A 7096-nucleotide genomic window follows, 5' to 3' on the forward strand; every position below is an offset into this window, starting at 1 on the left:
TAATTTAATTTCTTATCAAATATTATATTAAACATAGGCCTACATTATGCAAGAGCTAAATCTGCCTTTTGCAGTTCTTTCTTTAGGCCTGAAATGTTATCTAAATTATTAATTAGACATTAATTAACTTATCCAGACCATAAGAAATTCTCGACGTCATCGCTAGCCTGCAATATTTACTGGATTAGGATCCGATCTTCTGCTCTACGGTCATTCATGTTTAAATCAAAAAATGAATGTACCGACTTTAGTAATGATGATTTATGATTAAATCAAAAATAGGTGGATAATCGAGACTATGTTTTTTTTTATCGTACCGACTTTAGTAATGATGATCGAGGCTAGGCCTTAAATTCAATCGCTAAATTCTCGGTTCAGTGTGGATCAATTTTACTGAAATTCTTAGCATATCCCCTTTACATTATCTAGTTTTTACATTATCTAGTTTTTAACTATTATAGTGCGAACTGCCAGCTCTTTATCTAATCTTCCATAATGTATCGTTAATAATTGTCTGTTATGAAGTATTATATTAATAATTGTCTGTTATGTAAACACAACATACCACGTTTATACAAAGAAAAAATAAACCGCAAAAAACCCAAAACCAGCTGTTTATCTAACGTTACACGGAAAGGTTTGAAACCAGAAGTACCATCTCCGAAGTCAGGAGTAGAAGCGCAAGACCGTGTCACGTCCGGGCCATTCTAGTGCAAAGCTCAACCCTCGAGTAGCCACCAACCCCGAACAGACAAACAAACAAACAGACAAACGACATTCACAAATACATATAGAAGATAAAAATATATATCCGTTATGTAGTAACCAAACAATGCGATTAGATAACGACACTTTATTCTCAGAAACATACTTGTCGTTTTCTAGAACGATACATGATATATATATATAAAAAATAAATTAAAGAGCTAATCCCCTATCTTGATATTTTCAATAATATTCGAAATGAAATGAACAAAGATTAACATATTCTACAAGACAATGCGGAAGTAATTAATAATGGCTGATTTACAAACGACAAAAATAATTAAAAATAACCGTGTAGAATGGACTAATTATAAATAAACGATAACTTGTTTTAAAAATTGAATATAAATCACTTTATATACATTCATATTACATTAATACGTACAATTAGACCCATTTTAATCTAATTGAGGGTATCAAATAATAGAGCCACGCATCCTTTAATATGTAAAATATACACTCCTTTGACTAGGCCGAAACATTTATTCCTCTTTGTCGACCCCTCTGTAAGATCATTAACGGATTCTGTGAAAAAACTGGAAACTACCTAAAACGTGACGTATTTTACGTATTCGTCATTATAATCCCCTTAAGGTATAACATTCGGGTATGTTCGTAATAATGTATGTACAATCTACATGACTATATGTGTGATAAAGCAAGAATAGTTATGTTTAATTAAGAGATGATAAATCACATTGACCGATAATGTAAATATTACACAGTAGAGATAACTGTTTAACCATCACGTAGACAAATAAAATCAAATGAAATCGGTTTAACGTCCTACTCTTCTGCTCCGAACTGGGCTAATGAAGACGGGCATACGCCATACAGTGTGCTATGAGGGAAATTATGCCCGGACAGCGGCACTACGGCCTACTCTTATATCGAATTCCAACTGTCAAGGGATCTTGTACGCACACGCCAATGTGTACACAGGACCTCGGTTTTTCGTCCAATCCGAACGACTAGACAGCTGTCCTTGTCAAGCCCTCCGTCCTGCATCACTGACAAGGGGCAACCACGCCGGAAAATCTGGATGAACTTTCTCCGCCAATGTAGGATCGAACACCCGACCTCCAGGCTAGCTATCCAGCGTCTTACTCACTTTGCAACCGTGACCCCCATCACGTAGACAAATTGTATGATATGTCTACCGAAATCGAACAGGTAACTTGGATTATATATTTTGGCCATTTATATAAGATCCCTAAAATCATAGAAGGTACAGAGGGAAGCTAATTGATCAGCAGTAAATACCATCATCGCCGATCGGGATGACACCAGCCCGAGTTAATTAGCTTTCAATAATAACTTTTCTTTTCTTCTGCAAATTAGATTTAAATTTTTTGTTGTTCTATTGTTCAGGAAACAAATAAAGGATGCCTGAATATATATTAAATTAATAGTGATTTGATGAAATTCGCTTTTGATCATTTGGGTATGGCTCAGGGTCGTAAGTACGGTAGCTCTAAACTTTGCCCCCCCCCCCCCAGTTACGGGTCTGGTATGGCTTTAACATATATATTTTAATCTACTTTCGAGGTTTATCGCCCGATCGTGTGCACGAGTAAACGCTTGGTTAATAATATGTTTTATTTTATGATCAGTAGTGGAATACCGCGTTTTATCAGTGAAATAAAAGTGTTATTCCACTGGCTAAAGTAGTCCATGCTGTTTTTACCTAAAATAATTGTAAAATCATAAAATAAATAGAACATTTGTCGTTTTGTCGTGAATAACATATTTTATTTCATCTCTAAGCAAGAAAACGTTTATATTTTCACTCATCCTACGCATTCGTGAAAATATAAGTTTTCTTGCTTCTCGATGAAATAAAATATGTTATTCACTCCAAAACGACAAATATCCTCTATACATTTGGAGTTTCCAGTTTCGCTTGAGTGATTTTGCATTGCCCCCAACTCTATGACGTCAATGCGACCTTGAACAAACAAAGGAAGATAGTAAGTTCACTACTGTCACCAATCTTTCAAATTGTTTACTGTTATGTTGTCTGAGTAATGTACTATTTATAGCAATGACGAATCAAAAACATACCGTGCTGATTATCAGTTGCTTAAGTCTCCATGAATAATATTGAGTGTATTAACCCCCGATTATCACGTCACACACATCCATACTAGAAATAAAATGAAATCGGATTTAATGTCCTACTTCTCTACACCAAGCGGCAGAATCCAGACATACTCCGTACATTGTACTAAAGGGTTAATTCCAACTGTCAAGGATTTTCAACTGAAAATGTTGACAAGTAGACCTATTATGGACGAACACATCTCAGCTCCCGTGCATGCAATTAACGATATTTTTGTGTCTACGGATTGGGTTTTTGTCACAATTTTATCTGACTTAGAGGAAAAGGCGCTTCAATTGTGTAATATAACCCCAATCTGCTGGTCTAGAATATTGTTGTTGTTGTTGTTGTTTGTTGTTTATTATAAATTTAACGCTCAATACATTATGATAGTGGTTCTCAACCAAGAAAAAAACCCAAGGCTACATCAAGTTGCACTAATGCGCGTCGGTAATGGGCATGAGTGTATACGCCGCCGATTCCACAAGATGCCATCATTGATGTCTGTCTATAGTAACTGTGTAGGATTAGGGCACCGTCAGCTAAACAACAAGAATTCGTTTGAAAGTGGAAACATTAATTAGACCTGACTGGTGTGTTTGAGTCGATGGTTTGAGTAAAAAGGGGCACTGTCGAAAATTAGGGGGGGGGGCCTCGCCCCTCCCCCCCTTGGATCCGCCTATGTACATTGTGATAATATGGACAGGTTCATTTAATTAAGTTATTCACATATCAAGGCGTAATTTAAAGAAAGGAAAATGGGTAAAAACATGGAAAAAAATAAGTTCTTGTATATCAAAATGTCACTTTAAAACACGGTGTTAAAAGTTCGGACCCGAGAAGGGAGGGTGGGTCATCTTCTCTTTTTGTCATAATAAAAACAATTTAAAACAGGAGGTCCAGCTGACTGATGTTTGGTAGTTATCTCGGTAAACTCCATATAGCAGAACCCGCGTATTATTTACATATAAAAACTGTCCGTGTGATTATTTCCAGTTCGTTAAAAAATTCCAAGTCTTTTAAAACAATTCGCCTTTTCAACGTTAAATATCATAGTCTGTGTTTATTAAAGTTTGTAGATGACTCTTCCCAAATAACAAAAATACCTGAAAAGGGACAGAAGGGCCAGCAGCAACACAGAACAATTTAAACATTCATAAGAATAACAGTCGATTAAACACATACGATACAGGTTTAAGACTATCGGTATTAATGAATGGTTGTGGAGGTCCCAATTTCTTTAGTCTGTATTTTCCCTGATATATTATTATGTTAAATTATTCAGCAGGCTGAAGCGCCATACAGTCCTACAACAATAGTTCATTCCTGTGTAACAAGATGTGTAGTTCCCTACGTTAATGCTATTCTACACAACCGATTATTTGTCCATGACGAGTCATATATTGCTCTATTTTGCTAAATTAACTTAACAGTTAATTCCCGATTCTTTTATGAATCTTGAAATAGCTTCGTGAATATTATATGACATATTTCTAGGGGGGGGGGGGGTACATATTGCAGGGTACATTGAAGTTTAGCCTTTTCTATAAAGATCTTACAGGGGGTCTTTTCTTTTCCAATCTATTGCACCTAGTGACGACATGATCAACGGTTAAAATGTGGCAGCATTCGCACTTCACCGGTTTATAGTTATGGTCGGTTATTAAGTCCTTAGTTCTTAGTCTTGTGATTAACCCGCAAATTTTGCGCGATGGGTGATTGACCTCCAGCTTTACAAGTAGATCGTTATTTAATTTGAATCTAAAAGTATTTTCTCTGGCCAATTTATTTTCCACTCTGATTTAATTTTATTTTAACGATGTTATTAAATTCCTGGACGCTATATTTAAGTCTTCGGTCTCGCAGAGGATGAGCCCGCTGTGAGCAAGATTGTCTGCAGACTCAATTCCTACTATGTCATGTAAATTCTACGGTTTTGGTTTTGGGCTGATTCAGAAAAGTAGATGACACCATTAATGATTCTGAAATGTTGTTGCAACACCTTAACAGCCAAGGCTCAGGGATAATTTTTCACCATGGAAACTGAAAGCAGCAACCGGCTGCCCTTCCTTGGGGATTGAACAGAGAAATAGCCGTGTGCTTAATTAACACCTGATAGCTCTCCCATCTGATTGTTGACCAATGTAAACATTGTATGTTACTGTGTTTAATTATTAATTATATAGAACAATAATTAGATTATGATGTTCAGTTTGAGCAGTTTGAGTTTTGATCTCACTCGAACTCAGTAGTTAGATTTGTTGGAGGCAGATACATGGAAACGGTTGCTTAGGGGTGGGCCTATGATCTGGCCTTTAGCTATACAGTGTACATATATATGTATAATTATGTATTTAAAAATATGTTCTTGTTCCTGATGGTGGTCATTTTCCAACGAGGTCTCGTTTTGTTAGTCGTGCAGGATGGAAGGCCTGAGAAAGAACAGTGTCTAGTCTTTCGGATGGGACAAACAACCGGGGTTCTGTACAAGTTACCGTGCAGTGCAATTAAAAGAACCCCTGTCAATTTTAAATCGACATAAGAGTAGGATGTAGCCCCGCTGTCCGACCAATATTGCCCTAATAGCACATTGTGTGACGTATGCCCCACTTCATGACCCCGGCTCGTATAATACAGGCCAATTGGACGTTAAACCCCATTTCATTTCATTTCACTTTTATTTCATAATCATTAATTAAAGATACATTATGGGAAATTCGATAACGAGTTGGCAGTTCTGTCTATATAATAGTTAAAAACTAGATAATGTAAAGGCAATTTGCTGAAAATTTCATTCAAATTGACCCACTATGAACCGAAAACTAAGCGGTTGAAATTTCCGGCTAGCCTTGATCATGGATTACTAAAGTCAGTACGATAAACACCATAGTCTCGATTATCCATTTAATCCTTAAATCGTGATGGAAAGTTATGCAGTAAATCGGCTCATAATCCACTAAAGATCGCAGGCTAGCGATGCCATCTAGAGTTGATTATGGTCTGGACAGGTTAATTAATGTCTAATTAATAATTTAGATAACATTTCAGGCCTAAAGAAATACCTGCAATAGACAGATTTAGCTCTTGCATAATGTATGTTTAATAAAATGAATTGAAAAAGAACGCTGATCTATGGATTTTTAACCAGGTTACCTGGTTTCACGCAATGTGGATTATGGGTCCTAGCTAGACTGACACCTTTCCGAACATCTTGAATTGTTGACGAAAATTGTAGACGCACTCAACACTCAGGCGACGCGATTCACAACAATATACAGTGACATTAATATTATAAGTAATGGTGCTAACATAAACTAAAAGAGTAATACGTTGTCGTAGTTAGTCAGCATTTAATCAAACTAATTGGAAAATATGCAAATTTATTTTCAAATGTTAACACCCCGGATCTTGCAAGAATTTAATATATAGCGTATTTTATCAGGGCCCGTGAGAAGGGGCGGGGTGGGGGCAGCTGGGACACTTGTTCAGGAGCCCGAAGCCTGAGGGGCCGGAGGTACATGCCGATCGAGTAGGCTAATGTTTTTTTTGTTTTGTTTTTTAAATTGTTGGTATAAATTAATATATATATATAAAAATACACTGTTAGGCTACTTGATCGTAAAGTAGAAAAAAAACCCGGTGACTTTTCTGAATATATGGTCACCTAGTCGCGTTCGGCGTAGGCTTAGAATCGGATTCTATCTAGGCTATCCAATTTTTTGGAAGAATGGGTAAATTAAAAACTATAATTTTAAGCCACCTCTGGGCCTTCGCCGAAGACCTCTGCAACCGCCATATCCTTATAATTACATCTCGTGACCGGTATGACGAAATCTGCAATGGTTCTCAGATTTTAGACCTAACAAACCGCGTCACTTTGACCCTGCTACCAAGACACCCGTGGGTTTTCTCGGGGACATCGGGCTTCCTAAGTTCCTGTTCCTGTTTCTGTTTCTGTATTAATACCCAAACGCACTCAAAGCTGAGTATTATTCCCCCTATTCCTAAAGATCTCGAGACGTAGCGAATTATTGAAATAAAATTGTACCTAATTTTAGTCCCGAAATGACCTAGTTTATGGACTTTAATCCCACCCCACCCCCTCTCTCTCTATTGGAAGACAGATCAAGGTTAATAATGCAAATTAACTTTTCAATTCTTATTTCGTTTCGTAAGAATGTTTGGCCAAAATTTTACAGTAACCAAGAGAAGTAACTCTAACGACTTTTT

Source organism: Patella vulgata, chromosome 1 (assembly GCF_932274485.2).
Source record: "Patella vulgata chromosome 1, xgPatVulg1.2, whole genome shotgun sequence".
In the NCBI taxonomy this organism is placed as follows: Eukaryota; Metazoa; Mollusca; class Gastropoda; family Patellidae; genus Patella; species Patella vulgata.